We start from the raw sequence: 10402 nt of genomic DNA on the forward strand, positions 1-10402 counted from the left end.
CAGGTGGAGCTGCGGTCCCAGTTTAGCTGTGTCCATGCTGGAGACACTCCTGCCTCAGCCTTCCCACTTCGGGCAAGGTGCAGGCCCAGGGACAGCCAGAGCTAGGGTCAGCAGATTGTAGGTGCAGCTGCAAATGGAGCTGTTCCTGCGCTGGGGAAACAGAACTTCCACAATGGGCTTGTGAGGCTGGAAGGGGACTCAGCTGAGATAGAGTGGGGTTGTACCTCCTGCTGTGAATGTGAGGCCCAAATCTAGGGCTGGAGATCAGAGATAGATCCCGTTCTTCTTCTGGTGTAATGTCCATGTCAGCACCCCAAAGTGCAAGCACTGACCGTGCTCTCAGTCTCCACCTGAGATATGGGGGGAAAGGGACTTTACAGGGACCTTAGAGACAAACATTTATAATCACAGTGTTCTCTGCTGAGCCTGTGCTCTTGTAGGGCTGAGACTGCTTTCGATGGGAGGAGCTGGCAGACACAGAGGGACAGATTAGGGTGACACAGGGCATCTCTGGGATCCCACATGACTCTGTGTGTGTGGATTACTGGCCAGCACTCAATTCCTCAGTGTAGGGCCATAGATCAAGGTGGCTTGGAAGGGAACTTGACTGTCATCTAGCCCAATTTCCCCATCCAAGTAAGCATCAACTTGCCTTACATCATTCCTGACAAATGTTTGCCCAGCCTGACCCAGAGGCTCCCATTGCTGCTGAGGACTTTAGCACGCAATCTGTCCTGATGCTTTGTGGTTCTGTCTGCTAGAAAGTTTTCTCTTGTCATGGCAGCTCTGCTGTGACTAAAGCTGAACACTTCTGAGCACTTCTGAGGTGGAGAACAGCTGTCTCTCTCCTTAGAGCACTTTCCATGTGGTAGTCTGTTCCCATATTTCCTCACAGTCTTCATTTCTGGGACAAAGAACTCCAGAACTTCTTTCTGTAGGTGATTTGCACATCCTTTCTTGTGAAATGTAAGGGGGACCATGTATGCTTCAGACTTGTTAGAGGTAATACTTGTGCCTCTGCTGAGTGGGATAATAAAGGTGCTAGAGCTCACCCTGTTATAGAGCAGTTATTTCCCAAGTGAAGACCATGCCAAAACTTGAATTGAGTTTTTTTTTTTTTTTGTCTGGGAAAGTTACCAAAAAGTGAATTTAAATTTTAATAAACTACAATCCTGATGAACAAATAAGAAGGTTTCTCTCTCACACTCAAGAAGATAATGAGGTACCAAGAGAGATTTAATCCAGTTTCCAGGCTATTTCCTCTTCCATAGATGTTTTGAGATGCTTTGAGTTCAATATCAGAAGTTTCAGATGTTGTTCTGTGGAGGATCATGTTACAGTCCTTCTCTGTTTCTTTTCCTTGGCAACTGCTGGCCAATCTCAGTGTGGTCCATCCAGTCTCTGGTGAGCACAAGGGCACTTTTATGAAATTCATCTCATCTGCTGCTTGGTGACAGGACCCTGCTGCAGTGTGATAAACCAGATTGGCTGTGCTGCTTTCCCCTGCAAACCCAGAGGTTGTGAGAGTAAGCAGAGCACCAGCAGTCACTTCTCTGCAGCAAGTGCCTCTCTGAGCACAATGAGGGGCTGCTGCAGAGAAGGTGCATCCTGTGCACAGCAGCCACTGCTGCTCTGACGGTGCTCGAGTGTCAGATGTGCTGTGCTGCAGACAGGTGCAGAGAAGTGCTGCCACATATTGTGGTCTCTGTGGTTTGTCTCCTTAGTGTGGCTGATGTCAGAACTGTAGCTTTAAGTGGTAGCTTCTAGCTCTAGAGATCTGCTTCATCTGCTCCCTTCACCAGCACACCTGAATGGTCACCATTCCATGTTTTGTGTGCTCATCTCAGCATTTTGGGCAGAGTGGGCATGGATGTGTGATTTCAGAGGCAGCTGCCCTGTCAGCATTACAGAGATAACCATGAGCAGGGTTACTCCAGGGTGGAAGGCCTTAGAACCACTGCATGTGAACAAACTGCTGCCTGGGGAGGAAGGAGCCTTGGCCCTATTCAATGTTTGCTCTGGGTTCAGCTTGCTTCAAAGGTCTACATAAGTAGTTTCACACTTCATCCTTTTTTTTGTGACAGCTGGGACGTTCTGAAATCATCCTGTCCATGGCAGGGATTCTCAGGTCCTGGGCTGAAATTTGCAGCATGGCAAAGAAGAGTTTGCCATCCAAATACCCAGTGGCAACAGGTGTGGTGAGAAGATGAGGCACAGCAAAAGAAGAGCCATGGCAGAGTCACAGCAAGAGCTCAAATGCTCTTAGTGGCAGTTCAGGCAAACCCAGCTGTAGCTGTACTTCTTCCTCCTTTTACTGGTATTTTAAATAGTGTCCATCCCAGCTGTTCCTTGGAAGAATGATGGTGCCTCAAGAGCAGAAAGCAGAGATTGTTACTCCTTGTTATGGAGAGTGTTACCAAGAAATGTTTGATTTTGAGAGCTGTGATGTTGGGATGTGACAGAAGGGTCATTTTCACAGTGTGTTACTGGCACAGCCATTGCTAAATGCTGCACAACCTGGAGGCACACCAATAGCAGATTGTTTGGAGGAAGGGGGAGGTGAAGAAAACATGACATGAAGCTCATCTAAGGAAGACAAGATTCTTGGGAACAGATGTGTTCAAATGAACCTGAGGTTTTATCACCAAAGGGGTTTCAGGGACAGACAAAGGTGATACAGAGACTCCATCATCAGAATACATGAAAAGGCACTTGAGTATTAGAAATCCACAGTTCTTACAGAAACAGTGGTGGTCCTAAGACCTGATTGGCCTTTAGGAATCTTCTCTCACCTATTGGTCAAGAAGGGACAACTTCTTCTTGTAAACATCTTTGACAAACAGATTGCCTGCCAGGTGCAGAGATTGAGATAATAATTGTTTTAATTCTTTCTCTGAGCTTTCTCACAGCTTCCCAGGAAAATCCTGGGAGAGCTATGTCTCTCTCTGTTCAGAGGATATGTGATTACTACAAGGTTTTAGGAGGGAAAGCCTGTGCTGCCACATTCTAGCTTTGCCACTCTGAAATCCTAAGTAGAAGTGTGGGACTGAGTCTCTACAAAGTGCAAGTTTAATATAGGAGGCAAACTGAGCATTTCTGCTTGATGCCTGCACTTCAGCAGGTGAGTGCAGCCCCTTCTGCAGCATGGATGGATTCCTGGTGGACCACAGGTGATGGCAAGCAACAGTGGACAGAGCACAGCACTCTTGTTCATCAAGAGCAGAGCACTCTGAGTGTGTCACAAAGATGCCACTGGCCTGAGTTTCTATAAACACAGTTTCTGTGGAAGTTGCCAGGCTGGGTGTGAATAAAGGGGAGGCAGAACTGTGCTTCTCAAGGCATGCCCTCAGCAGTGGGAGATTTTTGATTTCCACTTTATGTCAGCTACTGCCTACAGTTTTAGCTCCCCACCTGCTGCTTCTCCCTTTCTTGGTGGTCACTTGTCTCCCATGTTTTGTATATACACAGCAGCATGCTCACAGTGGGACGTGTCCACCAGCTTGGTAGCACAGTGTGTGTGCCCATGGAGTCCTTCCCTTGGCAGCCTGAGCTGCTGCAGGAGCTGCAGTACCCAGCAGTGCTGGTGCGAGAGTGGCTTCTGCCATCCCTCTCCTCCTACTGGAATACCCGTGTGAGACTGTCTGGAATGTGAACACAGTTGCTTGGGTTGTTGAAAAAGGCTTGAATTATTATAAAATTCCTGGCCTGGCATTTGGCTGATGATTAATTCCTTGGGTTTGCGTGGTACTTTGATGTTCCAGATGTAAACCCAGAACAGGTTGTTACAACTGTGCTGACCTCAGTGGAGTCATCAAAGTCATTCCAGTTGGCACACCTGGTGCTGTGTGGTATTTGTATTCTGTGAAGCCAGCATCCAGTCATCGATTTAAGTCTTTCCAGGGACTGGAGCCCCTTAAGCTGTTAATCTTTTTTTCTCTCCTGTATTGATTGCTGTGCCACTTACCAGGAGTGACCTTCTCACCACACCTTTTGACTTTGAGCTGGCTGCCTCTCTGGAATCCTTCTCTGAGCCTTTGCAGTTTGTGCTGTTTGTATTGCCACAGTGCTTAGAAACTCCTCACAGGTTGCTCCATTTCTCTCTTAAGTTTTCCCTTCTCTACTCCCTCACCAGTATCTTGTTGTGTAACTCTCCCCCAGCCAGTGCTGTTGGCTTGCATAGATAAATTTCTTGATGCTGGATAATTTGGAATAACCTTATGACAGAAAAATCCCCCTCCAAAATGCAGTTGAGTCTTGCATTGTCCTTTGGTGATTTGGCAGCTGGTGGGGTTTGCTGGGTGGAGTCCTGGTGCTGGCATGTGCTCTCTCTGCTTGAGAAGAGCAGATTAAGCTTAATACTTCCTTCAAACAAGGCTTCTTCATTTAATGTGGATGGGCAGCAGGCACTCAGGCTGAAAGCAGATTTTGTACTTTAACTTCCAGGTCAGTGGGTTTTTTGTGTTGTTTGTGTCAGCCCACAGTGGCCCTTTGTTCAGCAGCACAACTTTTTCCACCTCAGCAACGCACACGAGGCATGTGATACAGGTCCTGAGTTGTGCAATAAACTCCAACAAATATATTGCCTGTTCCACTTCAGGGCTTGATTGTGTGCCCTATTGACCAGCAATAAAGCCAACAGTATAGAGGTAATTACTTACTCATTTACTTCAGCTTTTTTATCCATGGTTGCTGCCTGTGTGGGGGAAAAAAACCCATAGGTACTATGAGAGGGAAAATTTTGTCTTTAGAGAGGTGGTCCTGGTAACTTGTGAAAGCTGGATAACTTAATAGCATTAGTCAAGTATTAAATTAAATATTTAATTTAGTAATGATGTCATTTTGTTGCTAAGGAGGGACAGGGTTATGGTCAGGGTAGTCACGAGCACAAAAATTAAAAGATGAAGGTGTCTAGATGAATATCCTGTAGCCTGTTGGAGTCCTAGTCACAAAACAGCTGCTTGGAATCCCATCTTTGCAGGGGTTGGTGCTTGCTGGCACCTTCCTCTGCAGAGTCTGGAAAGGCAGGAGGGGAGGCCCCCTCCCTCACTCCATGCTGGGCCCTTTCCTGAGCCCCTCTGGAAGTTGTGGGCACTTGCCAGTAGAGCTGTGAGCATTCCCACATGGATGGGGTGGGACTTCCCACACAGAGCAGCACATTGCTGCCTGCCCAGCTGCTCTGAGCAGCCACTGGGCAGAGGGGTGAAGGGAACGCCAGCTCTCCTTCCTTCTCCAGTCTGGCAGTGCCTCACTGCTCCAGAGAGGCTCTGCTCAGCCTGGGGCCAGCTGTGCCTGCCCTGCTGTAACCTCCCTATTTGTGCTGTGGATCCCTGCAGAATTCCCTCCATCCAGATCCTCTTGGACTTTGTTCCCAGCAGAAAATCCTGCTTCTTGGAATTAAGGCACATGAGTCTAACTCAGAATTGCCGTTTCCTGGGAAGTTCTGACGCTGTAAAGATTGTTTGGCTTTTTTTTTTTTTCCTTTTCCCTGTAATCTGAATGAAATAATGTTTAAAATTTCCTATGAGGACACTGTGTCCCAGATTTTGAGTTTTAGAAGTGTATTGCTCTGGGATTTCTGAATTCCTGTTTTGAGCTATATCCATTTTAAGTTGTTGCACTGCTTATGCTTCCTATTGATTTGCCAAGTAAAGCCTTGTAGCAGGTCACAGTATGTGTATTATATAAAAAAAAGGTAGTTACTTTTTTTTAAATCAATAACAACAGCAGCTGCTTAGTATGATTGAAACATCTCATTCCCTAGAACAAGAACTGCCTTGTTTGCAATGTAATGAGAATCTGGCACTGCAGTTACAACACCCAGCAATGGTTTAATCTAGAACGCTGGGTAACATTGTATTATGGAGTAAAGAGAAATTCATCTTAATGATATGAAAAGTAATCAAATACTTCACTGTTTTTATCATGTTAGGACAAGGTAATAATGATGCATGTGGGATAAAGACCTCTTTAAGATAAAGTTTGGAAGTTATGGAATGGAGCTTCTCAGCTGCCAGAAGCAAGGCTGTTCCAAGGAGCTTTGGCAGGAACCTTTATCAATGTTCTTTCAAAAAACAAATCAAAGAAAAGGTCTGTTCTTTAAGAAGTTCTTCCCAATAAGTTGTTTTGCTGGGGTTTTTCTGCTGTCCTGTCCCAGGATAGGCCTCTTCATTGCACTCCTGAGTGCTGTCACTAGAGAAGTCTTGGATGTTCTCATTTGAACCCAAGACTCCATAGTGAAAGTCTTGAAAATCCCCTCACTGCACCAGCTGCCCTTCCCTGGCTCTGCACTGCTTGTGACACATCATGTCAGGTGTGAGGGAATTCAGGAAACCTCCCGAGGCAGGAATGTGCTGCTCAGCTGCTGTCCCTCCTGCCCCTCACTGGGGACAGGACAGCCTGCTGTCCCTGCTGGACTTCTTCATGGAGCCTCCTCCACCTGCAGGAAATGCCAAATGTCACCAGCCTGTTTCTTTTCTCCAAAGTACTGCCCAAACATTCAGCACAAATAAGTTCCAAAAAACCCCAGGCTGTCCTGAGCAGGGAAGATGTAGGCACACAGTTTGTGGTGATTGGGAGTGGGGCTGGGGCTCAGCCTCATCCCCAATGGCTGCAGCTGTGAGCAGCAGGTGAGCAGCATTGAAGGTAAGGAGCCAGGGCTGCTGACCAACCACCAAAGGGAACAGAGGGCACACAGGTGCAGTGCATTAACACAAGGGGATTAAAGGTTGCGCTAAGAACAAGAAGGGCAGATGCCTGCAGACTTCTGAGGTGGAGTGATGCTACTCTGTGTGGCCAGATGTCTGAAGCCTTCTGATGACGTATGGTGTTACTGTGTGTGGGTTGAAGATTTCTGAAATTTGTATGGGGACACTCTGTGTATCGTGGCCATCTCAACTGCCACATGTGCTGTGACAGGAAGATGGCTTGCATGACTGGGAGAGCACAAAATTAATGGTGCCAGAGGTTCCTGTTCCTGTCCTGCTTTACAGTGAAATGGGATGTCTGGTGGGTGGGCCTTGGCTGCTCTTCTGGAGGAAGGTGTTTCTGTGGTTACCTTGCAGCCTTTGTCACTGCAGGCACTGCTGGGAACCAAATTCCAGTGTGGATCCCAGCATAGGTGAAGGGTGTATTAGTCTTAAATTTATGCAGCTATTACACTGTGTAGTTAAAATAAAATGAACTGATACTGCAGAAACAGCTTGTTTGTTACAAACAAATATGTTCTGTTCACAATGGAGGAGCAGATCTGGGCTATGGAAGAATTTGTTTCCTAGGCTAACATCTGGGCCTAGCTATGTCCAAACTGATTCTTGAAGCATGTATGAAAATGCCTTTGCTTATTGTTAACTGATGTTTCATATGCCACTGTTTCTAGCTTGGCTTATACTGAAAGTGGATCTTGCAAAGGCTGGGATCTGGGAGACAGCACAGCTACGTACAGGAGATTAAAAACTGCAGGGAAGCCCCAGTGAAATGCAGGCAGCAGGGAGTTTGCCCATGAGTAGGGAACAGGTGTTTCATGTGCAGGGAAACAGAGCCTTGTTAGGAGAAGGATGTTTCCATTGCTCATGGCAGCAGGGAGGGCTTAGTGCATGTATGTGTTCAGCTGCATTTTAGAACTTGCAGAGTCCAGGTAAAAGCTGTGAACTTCTGAGTAGGACAGGTCTGAGATCTGAGGGTCTAATAGAGACTCTGTCCTTTTGTCACCACTGTCTGAGCCAGAAAAGCTCCAGATTTAGAAGGAATGTATGGTGGAGAAGAGTCAGAGCTCACATGGCTGTAGGATGGTTTCAGGGAGACGGCCCTGCTGCAAACAGGGAGTTTAAACAGAGTGCAGGGGTGTGCCAAGGACTCTGTGTGGGGTTCAGCCTGAAAAATGGGCAGGTGCAGAAGGGGCTGGGAGGAGGAATGAGGGTCAGAAAGCCTGGTAAATGAGAGAAAACCAAAAGAGAGGAGTTTGCTTTGCCTATAAAACAAAGCCTGCGAAGCAATGGGTTTTCTCTCTGTAAAACCCTTCATTGCCAAGTAAATACTAGAGGGGACAAAAAGTCCTTTGTAATAAAGATCAATGCTGGCACAAGGACAAAGTGGTACAAATTTGCTATTAATAAACTTAGTCTGGAAATTAGATTTTCAACCACTGGAGTGAGATTCTGGAGCAGTGTCTCAAAGGGAGAAATGGAAACCAAGGGAGCTTTGTAAAGGAGCTTGAGGGGCCTGCAGTAGCAAGTTTTCTCTCTGAGACAGTCTCATTTATGTCATGCATGCAGGTGCCTTAGACAGCCTGGCCCAGCAGTCCAGCCAGGAGGGTGACTTGCAGGAGCTGGTGAAGCAGCTGTAATCAGGAATCAGTAGCCAAGGTACAAATCAGCTCCAGGAGAGGAGAGTTTCAGAGTAGCTGAGCTCTGCAGACATCCAGTTTTGACTGTGTCTAGCTGGTTGGATTTTGTGAGTCCTACATCTGTAGTCTGCAGGGAGAAGGGATTTTCTTTCACTTTTCTTTTTCTGCAGTAATTGAAAAATGGAGTTAGAGACTTATCATTCTACAGAGACAAAAGTTTTCTCTTCAGTTGTCCAAACAATGCCTGTTCAGCTATGACAAGAATATCTTTGTTCTGAGCTGTTGTAGGATGTTTGCCTTAGCAACACAGAGGCATTTGGAGAAGCTGCCTACATACAGTCTTCTCTCTTGGCAAATAGAAAAGGGGAATACAACAAATGCTCCTCCCTAAGAAGTTGAAAGCATCAAGAAATCATAATTAAGATGGATCCATCTCCTTCTGAGGCTTCCCCCAAATTCTTTTGTACTTTCTTTCAATTTTACATAGAGAATAATCTGTATAGGGGATAGTCAATGCAAATTTCTGTATTTCTTTCCATGGGTTTTTTTTCCTTCCTCTGCCACTCCATTGTTTCTCTTCTTTCCCTCACATCTTAAATGAAACCAGTGAAGGTGCTTTTGTTGTGCTGGTTTCATGCCTTTTCTTTGTAATGCTCTTAGTTAATGTAAGAAACTTTTGCCCATTGAGGGGCTATTTTTATTATATTAGTTTCAACAAACACCAGTAATAGAAACAAAGGGCTCAAATCTCATTTGCTTTTCTTTTTTGTTACTGTTCACTCCAAACTGGAGCAGTGGATGTAATCAATTGTAGTGGATCTAAAGAGAGGACTGAAAGAATTCTGAAAAATTAGTAGTTGTAAACTTGGAGTTTTGCCCTGAGTACACACTCAGTTTGAAACTTCCAGGGGTTTGCAGATGTTTGAGCTGAGAACAGGGGATCCTCAAGAGTTTGTGTTCCTCTTCGTCATATTGAGAATCCCTCACCTATGGACATTCCAGAATGGCAGCACTCATGGAATAATGGAAGATGTTTGGAAAATGTTTTCTGTGTCTCTTTATGTTGTGTCACTGACACATCTCTCTGCTTCCTGTAGGACTGAGCCACAAAATCCTGTTTAGCCTGGTTTACACAACCACAGGGCTGCCCTAGAGATCTGGGAGCTTGTGAAAGCCACCAGTGGGTGTCAGACCCCACCTCAGCTGGATGGAGAGGAGCAACCCAGGCAGACTTCTCCAGGTAGAGAAGGAAGGTGAATGGTGTTTGCTGGTTTGTACCCATTACTGGGATGAAAGAAATTGTGTGTCTGGCACAGTGGTGCCAGACCTTGGAGAGGAAATCTGCTCAAGGAAGTGAACTAACATGATGTAATACCCTGAAAAGAGCTGTACAAATCAGGAGCTACTCCAGCCTCAGTGCTGTGCCTTTTGTTCTGACTCCTGTGCTGCTGCTGACCAGGAGAATGGGTGCAGTCCCTGCAGGCATTTGCCTTTCATTTCAGTGGCTCAGAGTAAGGGATGTCACACAGAGACAGGCCATCATCTGGGGAAAGTTAAGTTCAGCTGCAAATGTCATGGAAGATCACAGTGATACATGTGTGAGGTGCCTCTAGCCTGTTACTATGAAAGTGCAGTGCTTGTTTTACCCATTTTCTGTAAAGGGCTTTGCACCTTTACAGTTCACTTTGACACCTGGTGAAGCATCTGCAGCACAGCCCCTCAGAGTGACCTGTTACACAGCCTTGATCTGGAACACACCTGTAATTTTCCACCCACAATCCCTGCTGGCAGGGGTTAATGGTAGGTGGCTCCTGCCAAGTGACTCAGGCCATGACTGGGGCCTGCCCAGCTCTGATAAAATCTCTGCCAAGCTGTTTAGAGGATCCCTTGCTCTGCTCACACCAGCTCATGTGGGTGTTGTCTCTACAGCCCTGGCTCTGCTGGCATGTATCCCCCTTTTAGCTGACAGCTCACATCAAGCTCCTGGGCTTTTCAGTGACTTTGCCTGAATGAGAGAGATCCAAGAGCTGCATTTATGATGTAACACACAGTGTCATGGGT

This window comes from Molothrus aeneus, chromosome 12 (assembly GCF_037042795.1).
Source record: "Molothrus aeneus isolate 106 chromosome 12, BPBGC_Maene_1.0, whole genome shotgun sequence".
NCBI lineage: Eukaryota > Metazoa > Chordata > Aves > Passeriformes > Icteridae > Molothrus > Molothrus aeneus.